Source organism: Rhinolophus sinicus, linkage group LG14, assembly GCF_036562045.2.
Source record: "Rhinolophus sinicus isolate RSC01 linkage group LG14, ASM3656204v1, whole genome shotgun sequence".
NCBI classification, from domain to species: domain Eukaryota; kingdom Metazoa; phylum Chordata; class Mammalia; order Chiroptera; family Rhinolophidae; genus Rhinolophus; species Rhinolophus sinicus.
Genome location: NC_133763.1, coordinates 29174579 through 29190099, shown reverse-complemented (window position 1 = coordinate 29190099; position 15521 = coordinate 29174579). Strand labels below are relative to the sequence as shown.

The 15521-nt window shown below is 39.4% G+C and overlaps 1 protein-coding gene and 1 non-coding gene across 4 annotated transcripts in view; one reads left to right on the top strand and one right to left on the bottom strand.

Annotated features, from left to right (window-relative positions):
- Positions 1 to 15521, bottom strand: part of LRRC69 (leucine rich repeat containing 69) — a 123090-nt gene that overhangs the window by 79627 nt on the left and 27942 nt on the right. The window lies entirely within an intron of this gene.
- On the top strand, positions 7060 to 7171 carry LOC141568714 (U6 spliceosomal RNA). Its single transcript, XR_012491936.1, has one exon. It is a non-coding gene; the product is annotated as a U6 spliceosomal RNA (small nuclear RNA).

Below are 15521 nucleotides of genomic sequence, written 5' to 3'. Positions count from 1 at the left end.
TATCAGAAACAATCAATGAATACAGTAATGTTGCCGGCTACAAAATCAATATACCAAAGTCCATTGCTTTCCTATATGCTAACAATAATATCTCAAAAAAAGAAATGAAAAACAATTCCTTTTGCAATTTCAGCAAAAAGAATACAATACATAAGAATAAACTTAACCAAGGATGTGAAAGACCTATATGCTGAAAACTATATGACATTTTTAAAAGATATTGAAGAAGACACAAAGAAATGGAAAGACATTCCGTGCTCATGGACTGGAAGAAACAACATAGTTAAAATGGCCATATTACCCAAAGCAATATGCAGATTTAATACAATCCTCTTCAAAATCCCAATGGCATTTTTTAAAGAAATACAGCAAAAAATCATCAGATTTGTTTGGAACCACAAAAGACCCTGAAAAGCCAACGCATCTTAATAATAAAGAACAATGCTGGAGGTATCACACTCCCTGACTTTAACTTGTACTACTGGGCAACAATAATCAAAACAGCATGGTATTGGCAGAAAAACAGACACATAGACCAATGGAATAGAATGAGAACCCAGAAATAAACCCACATAAATATGGACAGATAATTTTTGACAAGGAAGCAAAATATGTACAATGGAGAAAAGACAGCCTCTTCAATTAATGATGCTGGCAGAATTGGATAGCCACATGCAAAAGAATGAAAGTGGACTTGCTATCTTTACCATTTCCCAAAATCAATTCAAAATGGATCAAAGACTTAAGCGTAAGACCTGAAACAATGAACTGCATAGAAGAAAACATAGGTACTAAACTTGTGGACCTTGGGTTCAAAGAGCATTTTATGAATTTGACTCCAAAGGCAAGGGATGTAAAAGCTAAAATAAATGAATAAGACTATATGAAACTTAAAAGCTTCTGCAGAGCAATAGAAACCATTGACAAAATAAAGAGGCAACCAACTGAATGAGAGAAGATTTTGGCAAACAGTGCCTCCAATGAGGGGCTAATGTCCAAAACATACAAGGAACTCATGCAATTCAACAACAAATAAACAAAACAAACAACCCTATTGAAAACTGGGCAGAGGACCTGAAGAGGCATTTCTCCAAAGAGGACATACAAATGGCAAATAGACATGAAAAAATGCTCAACATCACTAATCATCAGAGAAATGCAAATAAAAACCACAATTAAATATCACCTCACCCCAGTGAGAATGGCTATCATCAACAAGACAAATAGTAACAAGTGTTGGAGAGGCCGTGGAGAAAAAGGAACCCTCATACACTGTTGGTGGGAATGCAGACTGGTGCAGCCACTATGGACGGCAGTGTGGAGTTTCCTCAAAAAATTACGAATAGAATCGCCATATGACCCAGCAATCCCTCTCCTGGGTATCTACCCAAAAAATATGAAACCATTTATTCATAAAGACAAGTGTGCTCCAATGTTCATTGCAGCTTTATTTACGGTGGCCAAGATATGGAAACAACCAAAATGTCCTTCGATAGATGAATGGATAAAGAAGTTGTGGTATATATCCATAATGGAATACTATTCAGCGGTAAGAAAAGATGAAATAGGACCATTTGTGACAACATGGATGGATCTTGAGACTGTAATGCTAAGTGAAATAAGTCAGACAGAAAAAGCAGAGAACCATATGATTTCACTGATATGTGGTATATAAACCAAAAACAACAAAAGAGCAAGACAAACAAATGAGAAACAAAAAGTCATAGACACAGACAATACTATAGTGGTTACCAGATGATAAGGGGGAGGGGGATGGTAGATGAAGGTAAAGGGGATCAAATATATGGTGATGGAAGGAGAACTGACTGGGTGATGAACACAGCATGTAATTTAAAGTTGATGAAATACAGAATTGTACACCTGAAATCTATGTAACTTTACTAACAATTGTCACCCCAATAAACTTTAATTTAAAAAAAAAATTGAAGAAGAGACAATATTCCCTAATATATTTTATTAGGTCAGCATTACCCTGATACCAAAACCTGGTAAGGAGAACACACAAAAAAAGAAAATACAGACCAATATCTCTTATGAATACAGACGGAATAATCCTAAACAAAATTCTAGCAAATCAAATGCAACAATGCATTAAAAATATTATACATCATGACCAAGTATGGTTCATCACAGGGGCATAAAGATGATTCAACATATGCCAGTCAATCAATGTGATACTCCACATAAACAAAATAAATCAGAAATATCATATGATTATATCAATAGATGCAGAAAAAAGTGTTTGACAAGATACGAAATAGATTTATGATTAAAACACTTAATAAAATGGGTATTGGGGGCAGCAGTTAGCTCAGTTAGTTAGAGCGCAGTGCTCATAACAACAAGTTTGACAGTTGGATCTGCGAATAGGCCAGTGCGAGCTGTGCCCTCCATGACTAGACTGAAACAACTACTTGACCTGTAACTGATGGGTCCTGAAAACCACACATAAAATAAATGCAAGTTAAAAAAAAAGAAAATGAGTATAGAACAAAACACTTTAACACAATAAAGGCCATATATGACAAACATTCAGCTAATATCATAATAAATGGTGAAAAACTGAAGGCCTTCACTCAACATTCAGGAAGAAGACAAGGCTGTCCCTTATCACCACTGTTATTAGTATCAGAAGTCCTAGCCATAGTATCGGAAGTCCTAGCCAGAGCAATGAGGCAAGAGAAAGAAATAAAATGCATCTGAATTGGAAATGAAGAAGTAAAATTGTCAGTTTTTGCAGATGAATGATGCTATATATAGAAAACTCTAAGGACTCCACCAAAAAGCTATTAGAAACAAACGACTACAGTAAAGTTGCCGGATACAAAATCAATATACAAAAGTCCACTGCATTCTATGTACGAACAATGAAATCTCAGAAAAAGAATAAGAGAAAAATTCCTATTGCAATTGCAACAAAAAGAATAAAATACCTAGGAATAAACTTAACCAAGGATGTGAAAGACCTATATACTGAAAACTATAAAACATTTTTAAAACAAATTGAAGAAGACACAAAAAAATGGAAAGAGATTCCATATTCATTGATGGAAGAATCAACATAGTTCAAACGGCCTTATTACCCATAGCAATATACAGGTTTAATGCATTTCCCATCAAAATTCCAATGGCATTTTTTAAAGAAGTAGAATAGAAAAATCGTAAGATTTGTATGGAACCACACAAAAACCCGAATAGCCCAAGCAATCCTAAAAAAAAAAGAACAATGCTGGAGGTATCACACTCCCTGACTTCAGCTTGTATTACGAAGCAACAATAATCAAAACAGTATGGTACTGGCAGAAAAACAGACACCCAAACCAATGGAATAGAATTGAGAACCCAGAAATAAACCTACATAAATATGGACAGACAGTTTTCGACACAGAAGCCAAAAATATATAATGGAGAAGAGCAGCCTGTTTAATAAATGGTGCTGGGAGAATTGGAAAGCCATGCGCAAAAGAATAAAACTACACTGCTGCCTGTCACCATGTACCAAAATTAACTCAAAATGCATCAAAGACCTAAACATAAGACCTGAAACAATCAACTGCATAGAAGAAAACATAGGTACTAAACTTATGGACCTTGGGTTCAAAGAGGATTTTATGAATTTGACTTCAAAGGCAAGGGAAGTAAAACCTAAAATAAATGAATGGGACTATATCAAACTTAAAAGCTTCTGTCCAGCAAAAGAAACCATCGACTAATAAAAAAAACATAGAAAGAGACCATTGACAAAATAAGAGGCAATCAAACGAATGGGAGAAAAATTTTGCAAATAACATCTCTGATAAGGGGCTAATATTCAAAATATATAAAGAACTCATACAACTCAACAACAAAAACAAACAAACATGGGCAGAACACCTGAAATAGACATTTCTCCAAAGAAGACATACAAATGTCATATAGACATATGAAAAAATGTTTAACATCACTAATCACCAGAAAATGCAAATAAAAACCACAATGAGATAACACCTCACACCAGTGAAAATGGTTATCATCAAAAAGACAAATAATAATGAGTGATGGAAAGGCTGTGGAGAAAAAGGAACCCTCATACACTGTTGGTGAGAATGCATATTAGTGCTGCTGCTATGAAAGGCAGTGTGGAGGTTCCTCAAAAAATTAAGAATAGAATTACCATACGACCCACAATCCCTCTCCTGGGTATATATACAAAAAATCTGAAAACATTTATCCATAAAACTTTATGGGTTCCAATGTTTTTGCAGCATTTTTTACAGTGGCCAAGACATGGAAACAAAGTGTCCTTCGACAGATGATTGGATAAAGATGTGGTATACATACACGTCTTCTGGAATACTATTCTGTCATAAGAAAAGATGGAATCATACCATTTGCAACAACATAGATGGATCTTGAGATTATTATGCCAAGTGAAATAAATCAGAGAGAGAAAGTCAAGAACCATATGATTTCACTGATATGTGGTATATAAAACAACAAAAGAACAAGACAAACAAATGAAGAAACAAAAGCTCATATACACACAATAGTTCAGTGGTTACCAGAGGGTAAGGGAATAGTGGGTTAATAGATAAGGGTAAAGGGGATTAAATATATGGTGAGGGAAAGAGAATGGACTCTGGGTGTTGAATACACAATGTGATATATAGATGATATATTACAGAATTGTACACCTGAAATCGATGTAACTTTACTAACAATTGTAACCCCAATAAACTTTAAAAAAATAAGACTCAAAAATAAAAACAGAAAGGAAAGAGAAAAAGTTACAATGGAGACCAAGGAAATACAAAGGACTATACAAGAATATGGTGAAAGACTATAGACCAAATTCAATAACCTAGATGAAATGGACAAGTTCTTAGAAATATATAACCTTCCTAGACTAAATCACGAAAAACTGATAAATACAGAGGGTGTATACAAAACATGTATACACATTTTTAAGAAAGGAAAAAATTGTATTAAAATTGTAATACTCAATATATACCAAAAATGAAAGATCAATATAAGTCACATTTGACTTATGCAATCACAAGAGGTGCTCAAAGTGGTTACCATCAGTGTAATTTTAATACAGTTTTTTTCCCTGTCTTAAAATATGCATATGTTTTTTCTTTATTTTGGCACCCTGTGTACAAAGACAGAACAACGGTAAGAAAATTCAAGCAATTATCAAAAATCTTCCAAAATGTGGGGCGGCCAGTTAGCTCAGTTGGTTAGAGCACAGTGCTCTTCACAACAAGGTTGCCGGGTCAATCCCCACATGGGCCACTGTGAGCTGTGCCCTCCACAACTAGATTGAAACCACTGCTTGACTTGGAGTTGATGGGTCCTGGAAAAACACACTTAAAATAAATAAAAGTTTAAAAAAAAAAAATCTTCCAAAATATAAAAGTCCAAGAACAGATGGCTTCACTAGTGAATTCTACCAAACATTCAAAGATTTAATACCTATCCTTATCAATATCTTCCAAAAAAACTAAAGAAGAGGTTATACTTCCTAACTCATTTTATGAGGCCAACGTTATTCTTATACCAAAATCTGGCAAAGACAAGGCAAAAAAAAAAAAAGAAAATTACAGACCAATATCTCTGATAAATATAGATGCAAAAATCCTAAACAAAACACTAGCAAAATGAATACAATGCTTTAAAAAGAGTTTACATCACGATCAAGTAGAGTTCATTCAAGGTGCAAGGATGGCTCAACATGCACAAAACAATCAATATGATACATCACATTAACAAAATAGAGGACAAAATTCATATGATCAGGTAGCCGGTTAGCTCAGTTGGTTATAGAGCATGTTGCTACTAACACCAAGGTTGCCACTTTGAGCAGTGCCCTCCTTAAAAAAAAATTCATATGATCACATCAATAGATGCAGAAAAAGCATTTCACAAGACACAACATCCATTTATGATTAAAACACTCAATAAAATGGGTGTACAAGGAAAGCACCTCAAAATAATAAAGGACATATATGGGAGACCCTCAGCTAATATTATAATTAATGATAAAATAAAAAGCTTTACCTCTAGGATCAGAAACAAGACAATGATGCCTACTCTCACCAGTTATTCAACATAGTGTTGGAAGTCCGAGCCAGAGCAGTCAGGCAAGAGAAAGAAACAAAGAGTATCCAAATTGGGAATGAAGAAGTCAAATTGTCTCTCTTTGCAGATGATAGAATTCTTTATATTACAAAGAAAAACACCTAAAGACCATACCAAAGTCTATTAGGAACAATAAACAAATACAGTAAAGTTGCAGGATACAAAATCAGTGCACAAAAATCCACTGCCTCCCTATATACTAACAATGATATTTCAAAAAAAGAAATGAAAAAAAATTCCATTTGCAAAAGCAACAAAAAGATTAAAATGCCTAGGAATAAACCGAACAAAGGATGTGAAGGACCAATACACTGAAAACTACATTATTAAAAGAAATTGAAAAAGACGCCAAGAAATGGAAATATATTCTGTGTTCATGAATTGGAAGAATCAACATAGCTAAAATGCACATATTACCCAAAACAATACACAGATCCAATGCAATCTCCATCAAAATCCCAATGGCATTTTTTTAAAGAAATAGAACAAAAAAATTATCAAATTTCTATGGAATTACAAAAGACCCCAAATAACCAAAGCAATCCTGAGGAAAAAGAACAAAGCCAGAAGTATGACAGTTCCTAACTTCAAATTATACTACAAAGTGACAATAATCAAAACAATATAGCATTTGCGGAAAAACATACACACAGACCAATGGAAGCAAAATTGAGATCCCAGAAATAAACCCACATATATACGGGCAATTAATTTTTGACAAAGGAGCCAAAAACATAAAATGGAGGGGGAAAAAAGAAAAAAGCCTCTTCAATAGGTGGTGCTGGGGAAAAAAAGAATGAAACCAGACTGCTATCTGTCACCATACACAAAAATTAACTCAAAATGGACCAAAGACCTAAGTATAAGACCTGAAACAATAAATTACGTAGAAGAATGCATAGATACTAAACTTATGGCTCGCTTCAGCAGCACATATACTAAAATTGGAACGATACAGAGAAGATTCACATGGCCCCTGTGCAAGGAATGATACTAAACTTATGGACCTGGATCTCAGAGAGCATTTTATGAATTTGACCCCAAAGTCAAAGGATGTAAAAGCAAAAATCAATGAATGGGACTACATCAAACTAAAAAACTTCTTTATAGCAAAAGGAACCACCAACAAAACAAAGAGGCAACCAAGCAAATATAAGAAGATATTTGCAAACAATACCACTAATAAGGGGCTGATAAAAGTGAACTGGCATCTTAAAATGCTTACCCATAGAGCTGGGAGGACTATGGGTGGAGCTGGGCCCCTTGTTGGCTCTTTGGTCCTGAATTCCTGTTGGACTTTATGGTAACTACTAGGGGAGGGATGCTAATAAATAGAATACCCATCTTGGAACCGAGGTTATTCTTCTTCACATGGGTAGCTGGCTGGAGCCCCAGGTGGAGGTGTGCAGCATGGATCTATACTGCAATGGTGGTTTTTTGTTTATTTTTCTTTTCCCAAACAAACCACTCTTTTGGTGGACTTTCTGGAAAGTTATTTTTGCCAGTCAACAGGGCTTATATCCAAAATATGTAAAGAACTGACACAACTCAACAAAAAAAAAAATGCAGGGCTGGCCCGGTGGCTCAGGTGGTTAGAGCTCCATACTCCTAACTCCAAAGGCTGCCAGTTTGATTCCCACATTAGGCCAGTGGGCTCTCAACCACAAGGTTGCCAGTTCAATTCCTCGAGTCCCTCAAGGGCTGGTGTGCAGCACCCCCTGCAACTAAGACTGAACACGGCACCTTGAGCTGAGCTGCTGCTGAGCTCCTGGATGGCTCAGTTGGTTGGAGTGTGTCCTCTCAACCACAAGGTTGCCGGTTCGACTCCCACAAGGGATGGTGGGCTGCGCCCCCTGCAACTAGCAACGGCAACTGGACCTGGAGCTGAGCTGCGCCTCCACAACTAAGATTGAAAGGACAGCAACTTAACTTGGAAAAAAGTCCTGGAAATACACACTGTTCCCCAATAAAGTCCTGTTCCCCTTCCCCAATAAAATCTAAAAAATAAATAAATAAATAAATAATAAAATAAAACAATTTGTTTAAAAAAAATGCAAACACTCAACTTCACTAGCAATGGAAATGCAAATCAAAACCACCTCACACTTGTTAGAATGGCTATTATCAATAAAGCAAGAAATAACAAGTGTTCGAGAGATTGCGGAGAAAAAGAAACCCTCATAACAATGCTGGTGGGAATGTAAATTGGGACAGCCACTACGGAAAACAGTATGGAGTTTCCTCAAACAATTAACAATAGAGCTACCATATTACCCAGCAATCCCTCTTCTGGGTATCTACCCAAAAATTTTGAAAACATTTATTCGTAAAAATATATGTACCCCTATGTTTATTGAAACATTATTCAGAGTAGCCAAGACATGGAAACAACCTGGGTGTCCTTTCATGGGTGATTGGATAAAGATGTAGTTATATATATATATATATATATATATATATATATATATATATATATATATATATATAATAGAATACTACTCAGCTGTAAGAAAAGACTTTAAAATATTGCAATTTTTGACAACATGGATGAATCTTGAAAATATCATGCTCAGCGAAATAAGTCAGATGGAGAAAAACAAGAACCATATGATTTCACTCATATGTGGAATATAAAATAGAAACAAATGAACAAACAAAACAAACAAGCAAAAACTCACAGACACAGACAACTTTAGTGATTCCAGAGGGGAAACGGGGTGTGGGGAGGTTGAAGAGAGGAAAGGGGGTCAAATATATAGCTATGGAAAGAGGCTAAAAGCTTTGGATGATGAGCACACAATGCAATATACAAATGATGTATTACAATTCTGTAAACTTGAAACTCATATAATCTTACTAACCAATGTCACCCCAATAAATTTAATTTTTAAAAAGCAAACAAATATTAAAATTAATTAATTTTTAAAAGAGGTACTCAAAATGGAGGGGGAGGGGAGGCACGGGATGCAAGGCTCCTAGCACCAGCATGGGCCAGGGAACTGTATCCTACACAACTACACTGAGAAACAATGGCTTGAACTGGAGTGGGGGGGGGGGGTGGAAGAAAGGGAAAAAGATCTATTGTATTTTTATATGGTAGCCACAAACAATTGGAAAATAAGCTTTAAAAACTCCCTTTATAGTATCATCAGAAACCATAAAATAATTACGAGTACACTTTTAAAAAAACATCAGTGACCTCTACATTGAAAACTATAAATCATGACTGAGAAAATATAAAGAGGTTCTAAATAAAAATAGAGATGATATGTCTTGTTCACATGTAGAAAGAAACAATATTTGCTAAGATGCCAATTCCCATCAAATTGATCTATACATTCAACTCAATTCAAATAAAAATCTTGAAAATTTCTTTGTGTAAAAATTGACAAATCAATTTGAAAACATATGTGGAAATTAAAGTACCTAAAATAGCCAAAACTATTATAAAGAAGGCAAAGTCAAAGGATTTGTATTAACTGATATTAAAGCTTAAAATACAGCTACAGTAATCAAGATAGTATGTTTTGGAAAGCATGATAAAAAAAAATGGATCAATAAAACAGAACGGAGAGTCCAAATAGACCCATAAAGGGTCACTGATCATTGACAAAGGTGTTGTCAGGGCAATTCAGTTAAGAAAAGACAGTCTTTTAAAAAATGGTGCTAGAACAACTGTATAAGTTTTAGGGAAGTCAGGTTATAAAGGAAAGGAAGGAAAATGAGGGAGCAGGAGGGAAAAGGCAAAAAGTAGACTTTGCCTTAAGGTCTACTTAACACAACATTAAGAGGCTGAAAAGGATTTTTAAGGGAGCCCAAATTTTTCAGTAAAATAGGGAATAAAGTCATTTGCAGAGAGCATACAGGGTCAAAGAACAACCCAGTGTGAAAGACAGTAAAAATATGTAGAATTCCTGTGGGGAATTTTCTTCACTAATAATTGTTATAATCATTATTTTAATTGATTCTACTCTGAATTACTATCAAGGCACTTGGCTTTTGTTGTTGTTATTTCAAGGCACTAAACTGAGCTCAGAGGCTATTGTAAATGTGTCCATCATTCATTTGGTTGAATAAAGAGCAAAGGGGAGAAACAAGTAACCTGCCATTGTTTCCACTTCCACAGAGCAGGGAGAACTTCTACTCTTCCAAGAAAAAACTACAGAAGGTACACTTGCAGCTTCCCCTGCTCTTCTTCCTGTCCAGCGGGTTGAATAATAACTTCACTGATTCACAAACGTGGAGAAATGACTGAGCCTTTTGGTTTAGTCCTTCCCTTTTCCCCCTCCTTCTTTCAGATAGATTATGTCCCCAGGATACCCCTGTTCTCTTTCTCTTCATGTGGTTTTGAAGCTCTGTCTATGACAGATTTGTTTAGAAGCAAAACTTTTGCCTGCCCAGATTTGACTCCAAGTCCTTGAACCGATACTCTATATTTTAAGTAAACCAATAAACAGAACTCCTCTGTCCCTCTCCCAGGTTCTGAACAAATTGAGAAATAACGCATGGGATTCAGAAATAAGGGAGGGGGAGGAGGGAGGAGGGCAGGGGGGAGGGGGCAGGGGGGAGGGGGCAGGGGAGGAACATGCATGGTCAGGCAAGTTAAGAAAGTTTTTATTGTAAGAGACAAAAGTTTATCAAGCAAAAGATGGCTACAGCCCAGGCTGCATGTCTAAAGAAGACTTACAGCCCTGAAGGAGGGGGTGAGGAGGATATTATAGGGACTGTGCTGACAGGGTAGCATTGTTTGAACAGAAAATGCTGACTGCCTGACAGCCAGTAGCTGTTTTGTGGCGTTTTCCATTATTGCAAGTTTGGCTCTGTCTGCAGGTGCAGGTCAACAGACATCTTGTTGTTTTCTTGTAGACCTGACTCTGTAAGTCAAGGTCTCTGAGACCTAACATTCAGAGACCTAACATTAAGTCCAGGTCTCTAACATTCAGAGACCTAACATTCCAGCCCTGTTTGTTATTAAAAAGGAGAGGGGGCTGTCATGTCTCTCTTCCGTAGATGCTTCAGGCTGAACGGGGATAGCAAAGGATGGGGACATTGTGGAAGGGGTTGGTAATATTGTTGTAAGAGAAGCATTTTACAGATAGCTCCATTTGCGAACACCTGGAGTAGGCTCTGCAGGAATTGGGGAAAAAGGCAGAGGAGGCTGGGACCAAAGGCTAGGACCAAAAGAGATAATGATTAGAGGCCCTATGAGGGGAAGAAGCCAAGGGCCCCAGTTACCCATAAACCACTGCTTTTTGTGGCGGTCTCTGTTTTTCTGGGCCTGGGTGAGGTCCTGTGATAGGCTTTGAAAGTGGTGTGAGGAGACTTCTAGCCCTGCTGTTCCTATCGCTACCCTCACAGAGATGCTCAGTGACACTAGGAGTGGAATAAGGGAGACAGCCCTTTTTTGGCACATAAGAGTGTATATGGGGACAGGTAGAGACTGATTATTAGGGGTGATCTGAATATCTGGAGAAAGTAAAACTAGGGTGCAGGTGCCTGTCCAGTTGGTGGGGAGGCAGGTGTATATGGAGGTTCCACAGAGGAAGAAGAGGCCTGAGGGACCAAGGCAGGTGAACATGTTGAGGTAGAAGAAAGAGGTTAGGGTTTTTGTGTATTTCTCGGGGGAGCTTTTCTTGTCCCAAATATCAAATGTGTCCAACACTGTGGCTCCCATGAGGGGCTGTACATGAATGCCGGGTGTACAATTCTGATGTCTAAAGAGGTGGAGTTTGAGTGTATCGAAGTAAAAGTCAGATGGGTCAAATGGAATAGGTAGCTTAGGACACTTGGATCCCTTTTAGCCGGTATGGGGGAACCATGGGGGAAGTCTAATTAGGGTCTGAGGCCTCCCCTGACAGTATATGTTAGTTGTTCCAGTGGCATTGAGGCTGGGACGGGAGGAGAAGGGGAGTGGTTGTTGGAAGAAGGAACCTGTAGAGGAGGTGGAATAAGTAAGAGAGGGTGAGATAGTGATGGTGGTATTACAGAGATTGGGGTCTAAGGTGCCCACAGGGCTGCTGGTGGCCTGTGAGTGGGAGATGTAGGGGGGGCTGCGGTGGCAGATGTGAGTTAAGACACTTAAGGGGCCCACAATGGGCCTAAATTTGTCATGGGCCTTGTCTAGAGCATTGGTGAAGGTTTTCAGGTATTGTGTTGTTTTGAGCTGGTATTGGCTCGGGAAGGAGTTATATATAGCAAGTGGTGGATTTAGAGTGGAAGGCAGGTCTGTGTTGGACTTTGTAGAAGAGGAAAGTAGAAGTATTAGTCTATATCTGAGCTGTTACAGGATGGCAGCAAAGAGTTGAGTAGAGGTGGATAGGCAGAGCCAGCAGTCTTAAAGGAGTAAGGGGAATGACTAATTTAGAAGACGATGAGTTAGACTGAGGTTCCAAGAGATAAGGGGTGTAATGGTAGGGAAACTGTTATGAGAGGGAAGAGTAACATTATGAAGACAGCTATGGGAGGTGGGGGGGCTTATGTCCCCTCTAGGGTTGAGAAGATGGTGATGGAATCCCATGGGTAAAGTGTTCTTGGAGGTAAGCATTGAAAAGGAGCTCTAAAATGGACCTGCAGAGGTTAAGGGGAAAGGTGGAGATAACTGAGAGGATTTTGAGGGGGAGCGAAAGAGCCGGGAGTGAGGTTGGGGTTCTTTGGCTTGTGCAGCAAGGACGGGGCAGGGGCAGAGGTCACTGTTCAAGAGTTTTCCGGTTTTTCTTTAGGAAGCTTGTGAAGTTGAAGCCAGATGGGGCTCAGGACTGAGCAGCAATATCGTGGAGCCTGGATGTTCGTGTGGAGCAGCAGGACAGGCGGTTCAGCCGTTTTTATAGCCTAGAGAAGTGAAACTGGGAGGGGTAACCCAGCAGCATGGCCATAGTGGGGGTATTGAGAAGGATCCGGAAGGGCCCTTTCCCCCATTTTCATAAGTCTGAGGAGCTGAGGTCTTTGAGAAGGACCCAGTCTCCTGGGACTAGGGAAAGACAAAGAGAGGAAGTGTCTTGAGGTCAGGGAAGAATGCAGTCTGTGTGTTCCCTAAGGATCTGCCGAATGAAGCTAAGGGCTGGGAGCTATTAGGAGGGAGGTTGACTAGTAGGAAAGGGCTGCTATACATGAGCTTGAAAGGACTGAAGATGGGGGCCCAAGGGGAGGCACACATTGGGCAGAGGGAGAGGGGTAGGATGGTCGTCCAAGGTTGTTGGACCTCTGGGAGAGTTTGGTGAGGTGAGATTTAATGATGGAGTTGGCTTTTTTACTTTACTCGAGGATTGGGGTCTGTAGGGGATATGGAGTTTTAGTATACATCGAGGGCTTGCGAGACCTGTTGTGTGATCTGAGAGATGTAGGCTGGGCCGTTATGAGATTGAATGGAGATAGGGAGGCCAAGTTGAGGAATGATTTGTGTGAGGAGGATGTTAGGGCCCAGATGAGCACAATGAGTTCTGCCTTTTGTGAGGTCGTCTCTAACGGGGGTGGGGGGGGTTGTGTGTTGATAGTAGTGGTGGGGTGACAATGGCATAGCCAGCTATGCAGAAACCATCAGAAAGGGTGGAGCTATCATTGACAAACCAGGTGTGATACAGACTGGGAAGAGGGTAGGCCTGAGAAGACCCCTAGCCAGGAGCTATAGGACCTTTTGACGAATGAGAGGGATGGGGTATTGGGGTTGGTTTGGAAACGAGGACGGATGGCACAGCTTGATCTTGACAGGACAGTGGTGTGAAGCGATAGAAGGGGTGGACGTGTCCCAAACAACAGGATCGATGAGGGACGGAGGTAAGAGGATCTGTATTGGAGTGTCAGAGTGGGAGAGCATGAGGAGAAGGATGGGTTCAGGGTCGGGCGGACAAAATTGAAAGGAGGCCCTGAATTTGGAGAGTGGGACACCTGGGGAGTACTAGAAATGAGTGGTAAAAACCAATTTATGAAGTGATCAAGTTAGGGCTGTAGTAATTAGAGATTGTGAGATAAGGCCGTCAATTCCAACAATGGAGATATGGGAGGGATGAATAGGCCCTGAAAATTCGGGGAGGACGGAGTAGGTGGCCCATGTGTCTATTAAGAAGAAGATTGGCTTACTTGGCACGAGAAGAATTACCCTGGGCTCTGCTGTTGTGATGGAGGAGGGAGCCGGGAGCCCTGGGCTCCATCAGTCTTCCATGGCTAAGCCAAGAAGGCTAGGAAGATTGAGGTTGGATCCTCCTGAGGAATGGGGGATGGTGGAACGACTAGGTCCCAAAAAATTGGGCAGCCTCGTCCATGGACTGAACTATGTTAGGGGCATTGACCTGGAAGTTAAAGTTCTTATCTAAGGGGCTGAAGGTGGTTACAGAGTCCCTCATGGGAATGGGCTGGAAGCCTTGTACAAGAGTCATCTGTAGCTTAATAGACTTGATTCTGGAAGAGATAAACTTGACAAGAATGTTAAAAAGGTAAGGTCCAAATAGGAGTAGCCCAAGGATAATGAGAAGAGGAACAGTAAAGGTGAAAGAAGGAACCATAACTAGGGTCCGTAAGAGTGAGACGGGCATCCCAGAGGGGTGTAAGTAAAGAGGAAAACTGGAGCTCTTAAGATAAAGGTAACATGAGCAGCTCCAGGAGTCTGGGGTTAGTCATTAGTAGTGATCAGTCCTCGGAGAGTGACTTGTCTATCTGTTCGAAGAGGAGCTTAAGGTCTTCAGTTGGCTCACAGGAACAGGAGCAACAGTCTTTTTTCGGGGGAGTCCTGTGGAGACTTTAATAAAACAGGTTTGATTTGAAGGGAAGGGGACCCAGCTACTGACTCTCTGTAGCTTGATAGTAGTTGGGGTGTTTGGGGGAACTGTAAAGAGTCCCTTCCATTTAGGAGTTAACTGGGCTGTTAAAGACCCTTCCACCTCCAGGCTTTTAACATTACTTGGTTCCCACTGTACAACTTTACAACTTTAAGGGATGCAACGGGTAGAGGAGTTGGACTGGGGAAGGTGCCAGTCCTTACATTTTGAGTGCCTGCTGGACTTTTCCCAAGTTAATAATATAGAAAATAACAGAATTGAGGTCAGAATCCAAAGCAATGGGCAGCAATTAGAGCTAGGGCTTAGAGGTCTCCTGACAAAACTTTTTCTAGAGTCCTTTTTAAGACTGATTTGTTTGTTTTATATTTTTCCTGAGGCATAGGCCAATGGTAGGGAACAGGCTCAGTAAAATGATCCCAAATTTAGGGCTTTTATCTTTACAACTGAGTAGGGTTTAGAGGAAATATATAGGTCCAGAGTAAGTGGTCAAGAAAGAATAAATGGCTTCTATATTAATCACAAAATTAACAGGCTTATCTGTCACATCAAGGGTCACCCACAGTTCCACCCCTGCGATTACAACAGCTTGGGAGCCAGCGGGAACTTAAGGCC